This window comes from Odocoileus virginianus, chromosome 32 (assembly GCF_023699985.2).
Source record: "Odocoileus virginianus isolate 20LAN1187 ecotype Illinois chromosome 32, Ovbor_1.2, whole genome shotgun sequence".
NCBI classification, from domain to species: Eukaryota; Metazoa; Chordata; class Mammalia; order Artiodactyla; family Cervidae; genus Odocoileus; species Odocoileus virginianus.
In genome coordinates, this window is record NC_069705.1 from 14,391,269 (window position 1) to 14,406,351 (window position 15,083).

At 37.5% G+C, this 15,083-nt stretch overlaps 1 pseudogene; it reads left to right on the forward strand.

Annotated features, from left to right (window-relative positions):
* The first annotated feature begins 407 nt into the window (after positions 1-407).
* Positions 408-15,083, forward strand: part of LOC110148023 (mediator of RNA polymerase II transcription subunit 6-like) — a 29,209-nt pseudogene continuing 14,533 nt past the window's right edge.

Below are 15,083 nucleotides of genomic sequence, written 5' to 3' on the forward strand. Positions count from 1 at the left end.
GAATAGGACGGGGAGACCACTTTCTCTCCTACAAATTCATCGAAAGAATAACTGAACGCAGAGCAAACTTCACAAAACAACTTCTGATCGCTAGCTGAGGTCATCAGGCGCCCAGAAAAGCAGCCCATTGTCTTCGAAAGCAGGTAGGACAAAATACAAAAGATAAAAAGAGAGACAAAAGAGCTAAGGACGGAGATCCATCCTGGGAAGGGAGTCTTAATAGAGGAAGTTTCCAAACATCAGGAGACCCTCGCACTGGCGGGTCTGGGGGAAGTTTTTGAATCTCGGAGGGCAACCTGACTGGGAGGGGAAGAATAAATAAAACCCACAGATTACGTGCCTAAAAGCAACTCCCAGCAGAAAAGTACCCCAGACGCCCACATCCGCCAACAGCAAGTGGGGGCGGAATGGAGAGGAGCGGGCAGCATTGCTTAGGGTAAGGACCGGGCCTGAGTGCCCTGAGGACAAGCGGAGGGAGCTTTTGTGACTTACCAACTTAAACTGTGGGATAGCAAGAGAGAGAGAGAAAATTAACCGGCCTGAACACACTGCCGTTCGCAGAACAAAGGAACCGAGCAAGTCTAGAGAAGAGCTCGCAGGCTGCGGACCCGCCCAGCCCGCTGGAGACTGGAGGCAGGGGGGAGGGGAAAGGGGCAGGCTCGGCCCCAAGGACCGCAGCCCCTACTGCACTGCAAACGGGCCTTCAGTCTCTAATCAAAGACCTCCTGAGATTCTGGATGGTCGACTTCTGCCGGGAGGGTCGTGGCGAGACACAGGGCGCAGGCACCCGACCGGCGCGGGCGGGGACTGGGGCTGGGGACGTGGAGGGGAGAAGGCGCACACACCTGACTGGCGCGGGCGGAAACTGAGACTGGGACCGCGGAGGGGAGAAAGTGCGCCGCACCCGGGGAGAGTGCGCCCGTCAAGCCCCTGGCTGCCTGAGCCGCTCTGAAGGGGAAGGCACAAAAAGCAGGCGCAGCTTTTTATTCCGTGCTTTTGTGGAACACCCAAAGGCTGGAACCGCGCGCACAGTGCAGGGCACGCTCCATATAGAGCAGCCGGGAGCCTGAGCAGCGTAGATAGGAAAGCAGAGCCAGCCCCTCTTCGCAGCGCGACTGAACTAGCAACCTGAATAAGAGTCCGCCTCCGCCCGCCTGTGTCAGGGCGGAAATTGGGCACTGAAGAGACTGACAGAGAGAAGCCAAATAAACAAAGGGAACTACTTCAAAAGGGACCGGTGCAACAGATTAAAATCCCTGTAGATAACACTGACTACACCAGAAGGGGCCTGTAGATATCGAGAAGTGTAAGCTGGAACGAGGGGCTATCTGAAACTGAACCGAACCCACACTGACCGCAACAGCTCCAGAGAAATTCCTAGATATATTTTTACTTTTTTTTTTTAAGTTAAAAAAAATTTTTTTTCTTTTTTATTTTTTCTCTTTTATTTTCTTTTAAAATTCCCTATTACTCCCCCATTACTCCTTAACTTTCATTTTCATAGATTTTTACGATTTTTTTAATTAGGAAAATTTTTTTTTCTTGTTTTTTTTCTTTTTCTCTTTTTTTTCTATTTTTTTCTCTTATTTCCTTTTAAAGTCCTCTATTACTCCTCTACTGCTCCTTAATTTTCATTTTCATTACACTATAACCTTAAAAAAAAAGAGAGAAGCCCTATTTTTAAACCAAACGTCATATATATTTCTAAATTTTTTTTTGTGTTATGGTTTTTGTTTTTAATATCGTATTTTAACCTCTACTCTAGATTTTTAATCTTTGTTTTTCAGTATGTGATATAAATTGTGGACATTTAAGAATCCAATATTCAGTTCCCATTTTTATTCAGGAGTGTGTTGATTACTCTCTCCCAATCTTGACTCTCCATTTTCTACCTCAGAACACCTCTATTTCCTCCTTTCCCCTTCTCTTCCCAATCCGATTATGTGAATCTTTATGGGTGTCTGGGCTACGGAGAACACTTTGGGAACAGAGTACTGTGTAGATCCATCTCTCTCCTCTTGAGTCTCCCTTTTTCTCCTCCTGCTCATCTCTATCTCCCTCCTCCCGCTCCTCTTTTTCATGTAACTCTGTGAACCTCTCTGGGCATCCCTCACGGGGGAGAATCTTTTCACCATTAACCTAGAAGTTTTATTATCAGTGCTGTATAGTTGGAGAAGTCTTGAGACTACTGGAAGAATAAAACTGAAATCCAGAGGCAGGAGACTTAAGCCAAAAACCTGAGAACACCAGAAAACTCCTGACTACATGGAACATTAAGTAATAAGAGACCGTCCAAAAGCCTTCATACCTACACTGAAACCAACCACCACCCAAGAGCCAATAAGTTTTAGAGCAAGACATACCACGCAAATTCTCCAGCAACGCAGGAACATAGCCCTGAACATCAACATACAGGCTGCCCAAGGTCACACCTAACACATAGACCCATCTCAAAACTCATTACTGGGCACTCCATTGCACTCCAGAGAGAAGAAATCTAGTTCCACGCACCAGAACACAACGCAAGCCTCCCTAACCAGGAAACCTAGACAAGCCAACCTTCCAACCCCACCCACTAGGTAAAACCTCCACAATAAAAAGGAACGACAGACCTCCAGAATACAGAAAGCCCACTCCAGACACAGCAATCTAAACAAGATGAAAAGGCAGAGAAATACCCAACAGGTAAAGGAACATGAAAAATGCCCACCAAGTCAAACAAAAGAGGAGGAGATAGGGAATCTACCTGAAAAAGGATTTAGAATAATGATAATAAAAATGATCCAAAATCTTGAAAACAAAATGGAGTTACAGATAAATAGCCTGGAGACAAAGATTGAGAAGATGCAAGAAATGTTTAATAAAGACCTAGAAGAAATAAAAAAGAGTCAATTAAAAATAAATAATGCAATAAATGAGATAAAAAACACTCTGGAGGGAACCATAAGTAGAATAATGGAGACAGAAGATTGGATAAGTGAGGTAGAAGATTAAAAGGTGGAAATAAATGAAGCAGAGAGGAAAAAAGAAAAAAGAATCAAAAGAAATGAGGACAACCTCAGGGACCTCTGGGACAATTTGAAACGCCCCAACATTCGAATCATAGGAGTCCCAGAAGAAGAAGACAAAAAGAAAGGCCATGAGAAGTTACTCGAGGAGATAATAGCTGAAAACTTCCCTAAAATGGGGAAGGAAATAGCCACCCAAGTCCAAGAAACCCAGAGAGTCCCAAACAGGATAAACCCAGGGCGAAACACCCCAAGACACATATTAATCAAATTAACAAAGATCAAACACAAAGAACAAATATTAAAAGCAGCAAGGGAGAAACAACAAATAACACACAAAGGGATTCCCATAAGGATAACAGCTGATCTATCAATAGAAAGCCTCCAGGCCAGAAGGGAATGGCAGGACATACTTAAAGTAATGAAAGAGAATAACCTACAACCTAGGTTACTGTACCCAGCAAGGATCTCATTCAGATATGAAGTCAGACAAGCAAAAGCTGAGAGAATTCAGCACCACCAAACTTGCTCTTCAACAAATGCTAAAGGATCTTCTCTAGACAGGAAACACAGAAAGGTGGTATAAACGTGAACCCAATACAACAAAGTAAATGGCAACAGGACCACACCTATCAATAATTACCTTAAATGTACATGGGTTGAATGCCCCAACCAAAAGACAAAGATTGGCTGAATGGATACAAAAACAAGACCCCTATATATGCTGTCTACAAGAGACCCACATCAAAACAAGGGACACATACAGACTAAAAGTGAAGGGCTGGAAAAAAATATTCCACGCAAACGGAGACCAAAAGAAAGCAGGAGTCGCAATACTCATATCAGATAAAATAGACTTTCAAATAAAGGCTGTGAAAAGAGACAAAGATGGACACTACATAATGATCAAAGGATCAATCCAAGAAGAAGATATAACAATTGTAAATATATATGCACCCAACATAGGAGCACTGCAATATGTATGGCAAACGCTAACGACTATGAAAGAGGAAATTAATAGTAACACAATAATAGTGGGAGACTTTAATACCCCACTCACAACTATGGATACATCAACTGAACAGAAAATTAACAAGGAAACACAAATTTTAAAAGACACAATGGGCCAGCAAGACCTAATTGATATCTATAGGACATTTCACCCCAAAACAATCAACTTCACCTTTTTCTCAAGTGCACATGGAACCTTCTCCAGAATAGATCACATCCTGGGCCATAAATCTAGTCTTGGAAAATTCAAGAAAATTGAAATCATTCCAGTCATCTTTTCTGATCACAGGGCAGTAAGATTAGATCTCAATTACAGGAAAAAAAAATTGTTAAAAATTCAAACATATGGAGGCTAAACAACACGCTTCTGAATAACCAACAAATCATAGAAGAAATAAAAAAAGAAATCAAAATATGCATAGAAATGAATGAAAATGAAAACACAACAACCCAAAACCTATGGGACACTGTAAAAGCAGTGCTAAGGGGAAGATTCATAGCATTACAGGCTTACCTCAAGAAACAAGAAAAAAGTCAAATAAATAACCTAACTCTACACCTAAAGCAATTAGAGAAGGAAGAAATGAAGAACCCCAGGGTAGTAGAAGGAAAGAAATCTTAAAAATTAGGGCAGAAATAAATGCAAAAGAAACTAAAGAGACCATAGCAAAAATCAACAAAGCTAAAAGCTGGTTTTTTTGAAAAAATAAACAAAATTGACAAACCATTAGCAAGACTCATTAAGAAACAAAGAGAGAAGAACCAAATTAACAAAATTAGAAATGAAAATGGAGAGATCACAACAGACAACACTGAAATACAAAGGATCATAAGAGACTACTACCAGCAGCTCTATGCCAATAAAATGGACAACTTGGAAGAAATGGACAAATTCTTAGAAAAGTATAACTCTCCAAAACTGAACCAGGAAGAAATAGAAGATCTTAACAGAGCCATCACAAGCAAGGAAATCGAAACTGTAATCAGAAATCTTCCAGCAAACAAAAGCCCAGGACCAGATGGCTTCACAGTGGAATTCTACCAAAAATTTAGAGAAGAGCTAACATCTATCTTACTTAAACTCTTCCAGAAAATTGCAGAAGAAGGTAAACTTCCAAACTTATTCTATGAGGCCACCATCACCCTAATTCCAAAACCAGACAAAGATGCCACAAAAAAAGAAAACTACAGGCCAACATCACTGATGAACATAGATGCAAAAATCTTTAACAAAATTCTAGCAAACAGAATCCAACAACATATTAAAAAAAATCATACATCATGACCAAGTGGGCTTTATCCCAGGAATGCAAGGATTCTTTAATATCCGCAAGTCAATCAATGTAATACACCACATTATCAATTGAAAGATAAAAACCATATGATTATCTCAATAGATGCAGAGAAAGCCTTTGACAAAAGTCAACATCCATTTATGATTAAAACTCTCCAGAAAGCAGGAATAGAAGGAACATACCTCAACATAATAAAAGCTATATATGACAAACCCACAGCAAGCATTACCCTCTATGGTGAAAAATTGAAAGCATTTCCCCTGAAATCAAGAAGAAGACAAGGGTACCCACTCTCACCACTACTATTCAACATAGTTTTGGAAGTGTTGGCCACAGCAATCAGAGAAGAAAAAGAAGTAAAAGGAATCCAGATAGGAAAAGAAGTGAAACTCTCGCTGTTTGCAGATGACATGATCCTCTACATAGAAAATCCTAAAGACTCTTCCAGAAAATTACTAGAGCTGATCAACAAATATAGTAAAGTTGCAGGATATAAAATTAACACACAGAAATCCCTTGCATTCCTATACACTAACAATGAGAAAACAGAAAGAGAAATTAAGGGAACAATACCATTCACCATTGCAACAAAAAGAATAAAATACTTAGGAGTATATCTACCTAAAGAAACAAAAGACTTATACATACAAAACTATAAATCACTGATGAAAGAAATCAAAGAGGACACAAACAGATGGAGAAACATACCGTGTGCATGGATTGGAAGAATCAATATTGTCAAAATGGCTACACTACCCAAAGCAATCTATAGATTCAGTGCAATCCCTATCAAGCTACCAACGGTATTTTTCACATAACTAGAACAAATAATTTCACAATTTGTATGGAAATACAAAAAACCTTGAATACCCAAAGTAACCTTGAGAAAGAAGAATGGAACTGGAGGAATCAACCTGCCTGACTTCAGGCTCTACTACAAAGCCACAGTCATCAAGACAGTATGGTACTGGCACAAAGACAGAAATATAGATCAATGGAACAGAATAGAAAGCCCAGAGATAAATCCACAAACCTATGGTCACCTTATCTTTGACAAAGGAGGCAAGGATATACAATGGAAAAAAGACAACCTCTTCAACAAGTGGTGCTGGGAAAACTGGTCAACCGCTTGTAAAAGAATGAAACTAGAACACTTTCTAACACCACACACAAAAATAAACTCAAAATTGATTAAAGATCTAAATGTAAGACCAGAACTATAAAACTCCTAGAGGAGAACATAGGCAAAACCCTCTCCGACATAAATCACAGCAGGATCCTCTATGACCCACATCCCAGAATATTGGAAATAAAAGCAAAATTTAAAAAATGGGACCTAATGAAACTTAAACGCTTTTGCACAACAAAGGAAACTATAAGTAAGGTGAAAAGACAGCCCTCTGATTGGGAGAAAATAATAGCAAATGAAGCAACAGACAAAGGATTAATCTCAAAAATATACAAGCAACTCCTCCATCTCAATTCCAGAAAAATAAATGACCCAATCAAAAAATGGGCCAAAGAACTAAACAGACATTTCTCCAAAGAAGATATATAGATGGCTAACAAACACATGAAAAGATGCTCAACATCACTCATTATCAGAGAAATGCAAATCAAAACCACAATGAGGTACCATTACACGCCAGTCAGGATGGCTGCTATCCAAAAGTCTACAAGCAATAAATGCTGGAGAGGGTGTGGAGAAAAGGGAATCCTCTTACACTGTTGGTGGGAATGCAAACTAGTACCGCCGCTATGGAGAACAGTGTGGAGAGTTCTCAAAAAACTGGAAATAGAACTGCCATATGACCCAGCAATACCACTTCTGGGCATATACACTGAGGAAACCAGATCTGAAAGAGACATGTGCACCCCAATGTTCATCGCAGCACTGTTTATAATAGCCAGGACATGGAAGCAACCTAGATGCCTATCAGCAGACGAATGGATAAGGAAGCTGTGGTACATATACACCATGGAATATTACTCATCCATTAAAAAGAATTGATTTGAATCAGTTCTAATGAGATGGATGAAACTGGAGCCCATTATACAGAGTGAAGTAAGCCAGAAAGATAAAGAAAATTACAGCATACTAACACATATATATGGAATTTAGAAAGATGGTAATGATAACCCTATATGCAAAACAGAAAAAGAGACACAGATATACAGAACAGACTTTTGGACTCTGTGGGAGAAGGCGAGGGTGGGTAGTTTCGAGAGAATAGCATTTATATTATCTATAGTGAAACAGATCACCAGCCCAGGCAGGATGCATGAGACAAGTGCTCGGGCCTGGTGCACTGGGAAGACCCAGAGGAATCGGGTGAAGAGGGAGATGGGAGGGGGGATCCGGATGGGGAATACATGTAACTCCATGCCTGATTCATGTCAATGTATGACAAAACCCACTGCAATGTTGTGAAGTAATTAGCCCCCAACTAATAAAAATAAATGAAAAAAAAAAACAAACAAAAACTTGAACCTTAGATTTCTTATCTGGACAACATGAAAATTGAATTTGATTTCCTCTGAAGTCATTGAAGATTTTGATTCATTGCCTCCAAGAGTGAGATCCAGAGTTTGTTAATTTTTTTAAAGCTTCCGAAAAGTTCTTTTCCATAGCTGAGTCTGGAACAACTGATGCAGAATTCTTTCTGTTTCTTACATTTGATGATTTATGATTCAAGCTTTTGGAAGTAAATGCTTAGTTTGGTAGACTAAATTGTGTGCCCCAAAATTTGTATGTTGAAAACCTAACTTCCCTTCTGACTGTTTTTGGAAATAGGTTCTGCAAAGGAGGTGATTAACATTACCGCAATACTCTTAATTAGAGTCTTTATTCAGATTTTAGCATTTTCCCATCCTTAGCCCTATACCTGTTCCAGGATCCAATGCAGGCATCATGTTGCATTTTAGCTGTCATGTCTCATGTATCCCTAGTTTCTTCCAATCTGACACCATTTCTGAGTCTTTTCTGGTTATCTATAATACGATGCCCTCAAGAAGTACTGGTCAATAATTTTGTAGAATGTCCATCAATTTGGATTCATCTGATGTTCTTTCATGATTAGAGTGGACTTAATGGCTTTTAGGAAGAATACCACAGAGATGAAATGCTATTCTCCTTACATCATATCAGGAAGTTCATGATAGCCACATGACTTACCATTGATAATGTTAATGTTTGTTAAGATAGTGTCTGCCTGGTTTCTGCACTGTAAACTTACTTTTATCCCCCATTCCATATTCTGTTTGTGAAAAATGCATAATTAAACACAGTATCTATTCAAAGGGAGAGCAAATAAGCTCCCCTTTCAGGAAGAAAGAGTAGCAATGAATTGTAGCTGTCTGATTAAATTGTCACAATAATTAATAAGCAATTTGGGGCAGTTACTCTGGGACTGGGCAAATATTGTCGCTTTGTTACTTTTACCCAGTGATTTTAGCATTGATTGGTGGGTATTGCCTGAAATACTTTTAACTGGTGTTCTAATTGTGATCTTCTATTTCTCTCCTTGTTTTTGCATTTATTATTGGGAAATAATATGAAAAGATTTTTTCCTTCTCCTCTATTTACTTTCATAATTACTTATTTATATCAGTAATACATTTGTTGACACATTTTACTCTTTGAACTTCCCCAGTGGCTCAGTTGTAAAGAGTCCACTTGCAATCCAAGAAGCACGGCTTTGATCCCTGGGTTGGGAAGATCCCCTGGAGAAGGAAATGGCAACCCACTCCAGTATTCTTGCCTGGGAAATAGCATGGACAGAGGAGCCTGGCAGGCTATAGTCCATGGGGTCGCAAAAGAATCAGAGACAACTTAGCGACTAAATAACAACAACATTTTATTCTTTGAGTTTTATTACAATACTACCTTTATCAGGCAACAGGACTTAGGATAGATACACCAAATGGATCCTTCCTCAGAGTTTCCAAAAGGGAGCAGCCTTGCTGACAACTTGATTTAGGATGTCCAGACTCCAGCAGTGTGAGATAATAAATTCCTGTTGCTTTTAGCCACCAAGTGTGTAATTTACTATGGCAGCCCTAGGAAACAGAGTAATTAGAATATACACTGAATTGGGTGAATTAGATAAGATTATATTAAATCTTATGTAAGAATAAATTACCAAGAACAACAAATAGTATTATGAAAAAGTAGTTTACATGCCTTATCAGGTGGTAGAAAGTATTATAAAGTATTTGCCATTAAATAATTACAAAATAATTATGACTATGACTCAGGTATTTTTCAAAGTACATGAATGTAAAATAGACCCAGAATATATGAAAAATTAATATATAACTCAGATCCTAATTGGATTCAGAGACAAAAGGCAAATTAATTCACAAATAGTACTGGCACACTCATCTCACACGCTAGTAAAGTAATGCTCAAAATTCTCCAGGCTAGGCTTCAGCAATACATGAACTGTGAACTTCCAGATGTTCAAGCTGGTTTTAGAAAGGGCAGAGGAACAAGAGATCAAATTGCCAACATCTGTTTGATCATCGAAAAAGCAAAAGAGTTCCAGAAAAATGTCTATTTCTGCTTTATTGACTATGCCAAAGCCTTTGTCTGTGTGGATCACAATAAACTGTGGAAAATTCTGAAAGAGATGGGAATACCAGACCACCTGACCTGCCTCTTGAGAAACCTGTATGCAGGTCAGGAAGCAACAGTTCAAGCAACAGGAAGCTTGAACAGTCCTGTTCAAGCAGGACATGAACAACAGACTGGTTCCAAATAGGAAAAGGAGTACGTCAAGGCTGTATGTTGTCACCCTGCTTATTTAATTTATATGCAGAGTACATCATGAGAAATGCTGGGCTAGAGGAAGCACAAGCTGGAATCATGATTGCCGGGAGAAACATCAATAACCTCAGATATGCAGATGACACCACCCTTATGGCAGAAAGTGAAGAAGAACTAAAGAGCGTCTTGATGAAAGTGAAAGAGCAGAGTGAAAAAGTTGGCTTAAAGCTCAACATTCAGAAAACTAAGATCATGGAATCTGGTCCCATCACTTCATGGGAAATAGATGGGGAAACAGTGGAAACAGTGGCTGACTTTATTATTTTGGGCTCCAAAATCGCTGCAGATGGTCATTGCAGATATGAAATTAAAAGACGCTTACTCCTTGGAAGAAAAGTGATGACCAACCTGGACAGCATATTAAAAAGCAGAGACATTACTTTGTCAACAAAGGTCCATCTAGTCAAGGCTATGGTTTCTCCAGTAGTCATGTATGGATGTGAGAGTTGGACTATAAAGAAAGCTGAACACTGAAAAATTGATGCTTTTGAACTGTGGTGTCAGAGAAGACTCTTGAGAGTCCCTTGGGCTGCAAGGAGATCCAACCAGTCCATCCTAAAGGAGATCAGTCCTGGGTGTTCATTGAAAGGACTGATGTTGAAGCTGAAACTCCAATACTTTGGCCACCTGATGTGAAGAGCTTACTCATTTGCAAAGACCCTGATGCTGGGAAAGATTGAGGGCAGGAGGAGAAGGGGACAGAGGGTGAGACAGTTGGATGGCATCACCGATTCAATGGGCATGAGTTTGGGTAAACTCCAGGAGTTGGTGATGGACAGGGAGGCCTGGCGTGCTGCGGTTCAGGGGGTCGCAAAGAGTCAGACACGACTGAGCGACTGAAGTGAACTGAACTGAACTGAATACTGGTGCAGCAGATTTTCATCAAGAGAAAATGATAGTTGGACTGTTATCAAACCTGCTCCAGAAATTAAATCCAGACATAGTAAAGATTGAAATGTTTTAAAAATTCTTGAAATAAAGAACTCTGACACTGCATTTAATATCTATGACCTTGGGAGAAACAAGACAAAAATTCCAGCAGCTATTAAAAAATATTGACACACTTGATCATATAAAAATTAAAAACAAACACAAGTTTTTATACAGAAGTAGACACTTTGAAACAAAGCCAACAAATAAATATTTAGGGAAATGATATTTGTAAAGCTCATTGTTTGTAAAATGTTAATATCTGTAATCTAATACAATATAATATATATAATTAATGGTTTTCATTTTAATAGGGGACAAAATGCTCTAATAGAAAAATGGGTAATTCAAGGAAAGGGATATTTTAAAAGCTGACAGATTTATTAAAGTTGTTCATATTCTCAGATAGAAAAATATAAGAATGAGTCATAAGAATATGCTAGTGTGGAACCATTAAACTGGATAAGAAATGGGGAGAACTATTGCTGACATCAATAAAGGGAAATTTTAAAGGCTAACTGGAAACTTACCAAGAGATATCTGTTTATGAACAAAATTAGGGCCTTCTCTGGTTTTTCATGGAGTTAAGACTCTGCACTTCGAGTGCAGGGGGCTTAGATTCGATCCCTGGTCAGGGAGCTAGATCCCACATATCACAGCTAGAATTTCCACATGCTACAAGTAAGACCTGGCACAACCAAAGAAGTTAAAAAATAAAAATAAAAGTAAATTATCATTTCACTCAGACATATCACCTTTAAAATATCTCACATATACGTAAAACCTCCTGTTAATGAAGGAGGTCTTTGTTTAAACACGTTGAGAGTGATCACACACTGGGGAAAAGTGAATATATATTTTCATTGTGAGTGAAGTAGCTTATTATTTAATAGTATGCCATAATTTTAAAAGAATATAGTAGAAATATGACTGTGGACTTGAGTAACTTGCCATTATATATGATCAGCATGCTTTTTAAAACCACAGTGACACATGTTTATGAGTGAGAAGAAAAATATGGAAGATGTGTATTTTTAGAAGTCATTTGAGATAGGGTTTTAGGTGATGCTGGAAAAGAAGAGAAAGAGACTAGAAGGAAGACAAGCAAACATTAAAATGGAGAAATAAGAACTACATTAAGAAGAAACGTGGATTTCTTTTATTCAGTAATTAAGTGAAGTGAAAGTGTTAGTCACTCAGTCATGTCCTGACTCTTTGTGACCCTGTGGACTGTAACTTGCCAGGCTCCTCTGTCCTTGGAATTCTCCAGGTAAGAAGACTGGAGTGGGTAGCCCTTCCCTTCTCCAAGGGATCTTCCTGACCCAGAGATCAAACCAGGTCTTCTGCTTTGCAGGCAGATTCTTTACCATATGAGCCACCAGGAAACAATGTGGTTATGTGTATATTATATTCAATTTGTTTAAATTCCACAAGTAAACCCTAATGCTCTCAGATGTGTGTATAGCTCTCAGATGTGTGTATAGGTGTGTATGTATTTCTATCAGTAAAAAGAAATTCATGGAAAGAAAAAGAGGTTGTTGGGGAGTGGGTAAATAGTAGTAAATAATTTGTTTTGTCTTCATACATTTTGCATTGTTTGTTATATGATGGGGTTCAGAACATACTACTGCAAAATGTTTTTCCTTGGAAAATTGAATATCTTAAGCTGAAGGAATCTGAGAAACAGCAGAAGCAGAAAGGTCACGCTGACCTCCCCCCCTTTCTCACCCTTTTTCCCTGAAATGGTCATCTATCTTTCATGCACAATTTACCCATCTAGTACTAGAAGGAAAAAAGTCATTCTTATTACCAGAAACTGGAAATTTAGGGCTGAGAAAGCTTTACAAATAAACCTTGTTAAACTAATCCTTATCTTCCTAAGTTATTCCTTCACCATTTACTACCCTCTCCCAAACTCTTTTGTCTTGTTAATTCTTCACAGATGTATTGCTTCTTCATCTAAATGCTATAAAAGATTCCCATTCTGGTGACCTTTTCATTCTCTTGAGAAGGCCCCCATGTGCCTGTAAAAAGCTAACAAAAACGCTTTTCCCTAAGTCTGTCTTTGTCACTTTACTTGCAGATGCAGCCAAAGACCCTATGGGGTTGAGAAAAGCTTTTTCCCATTCCTACATTATGCACATATTACAATGAAAATGAGCGGAAAATAATCTCAAAAAAAAAAGAATTATTTTGATTACATAAAAATGTTTAAATTGCTGGCACAAAATGCTAAAAAGCCACCAAGAAAATATAAAGAAATATTTACTTCAGATAAGAAAATTTTTAATTCTTAATATTTAAGGAGTCAAACTGAACATGAAAAACAATGAGAAAGAGATAAGCCAAGAAATAGATTAACCATTATGAAATTTCTGAATTTTCAGAAAAGAAGAAATATCTAGATAAATATTCAGATTTACTATAAATCAGAATAATAAATATTATAACTGCAAAGTTATTGCTTGTCACCTTTCTAATTAGCAAAGTTTAAAACTATATTGGTGAAAGCACAGCATGAAAAACACTACATTATTCTGTTGGTGAAAGTGTAAATTAGTAGATATTTTTGGAAAAACATTTGACAATCCATTTTAAGTATATAAAATATTAATGTTCAGTGATCAAAAGATTTTAAGTTTAGAAATACATCTTAAGAAAAAACAATTAAAAGAAGAGTATGAATAAAGAAATTGAAGAATTATATAACATTTTGAATAATTATAAACAAAAATGTCAATATTAACTTAGTGATAAGAAAATAATTTGTATCTAACAGTAGAATTGGATGTGGTATGATCCATAGTAATAGGTTACTGTTTTTAATGACATTAAAAGATGCTTATAATAAAATTATAAACATGTAAATAAGGTAAAGTTTCATATATTATTTTGATTTCATTTACAGATTATTTAAGATTACTGAAAATAAAGATGCTACTGTATCATTAGAGCTAGAAATGGAATGTTCTGTTGTATAAACTTGTAAATGTTCTGTTTTTTCATACTGAACATCTATTGATTTTATGAAAGTGAAAGTTGAAAGTTAGTTGCACAGTTGTGTTTGACTGTTTGGGATCCCATGGACTGTAAAATTCTGTTCATAAAATTCTCCAGGCAAGGGGGTACTGGAGTGGGTTTTAATTTCCAAAAGTAAAGAACACCTGCTTGGATATGTGTTTGCTTGCTGATGATATTTACATATGTTAATGTCATTTTGAAATGACCAGAGTAGATTGATGCAACTATTGTTAGTTTCTGAGTTTAGTAATTCAGTATATATTGGATATAATTGCACCTAGAATTCCCAGGTCAAATTTCATGTTCTTTTCCTTCTCCTGCACTCAACACTGTGTTGGTTGAATAAGAAATTGATCTTTTGTATGTCTTATATGGTAATTGACATCTTTATTCTGATATGTTTGTCTGTTTTTGGTTATAGGTTAAGTCACTGCTCCTAAGAGGGGAAGAATTTCTTCTGAAAAATGGAGTCTTTCTAAATATCAGTCATTCAAGCAGGAGGTAAGTTTTTTTTTTCTTTTTAAATAAGTTCTTGACTTATTAGCAAAGAAACTGATCAGTTCTTTTACACTAGGTAAACACAGATATTGGATGCGATCTATAAATAAGAATTCAGAACTGTTCAAACTCAAAGGAACTTTACGTAACTTTAAAAATTAATTACTTAGTTGATGGGACCTTGGTCAAGGGCCACCATGCTATAGATAAAGAGAGAATGTCTTTAAATGGGTGAATTATATGGTGTGTGAATTACATCTCAATAAAGCTTTTCAAAACAAAATGTGTAACTTTTTAACCAGGACAAGGAAACTTAATTTGACAATGGAAATAAAAAAAAAATTATACAGAAAACATGAAAAAATAATGGCAGAAATAAATTTTAATATTGCATAAGTGGAATCACTTAAAAGCACTTTCTCAGATTAAACTTGAAAATGTGGTAGTATGTTCTCTATAAAATTATACTTAAAAATACACAAATAAAGTTTG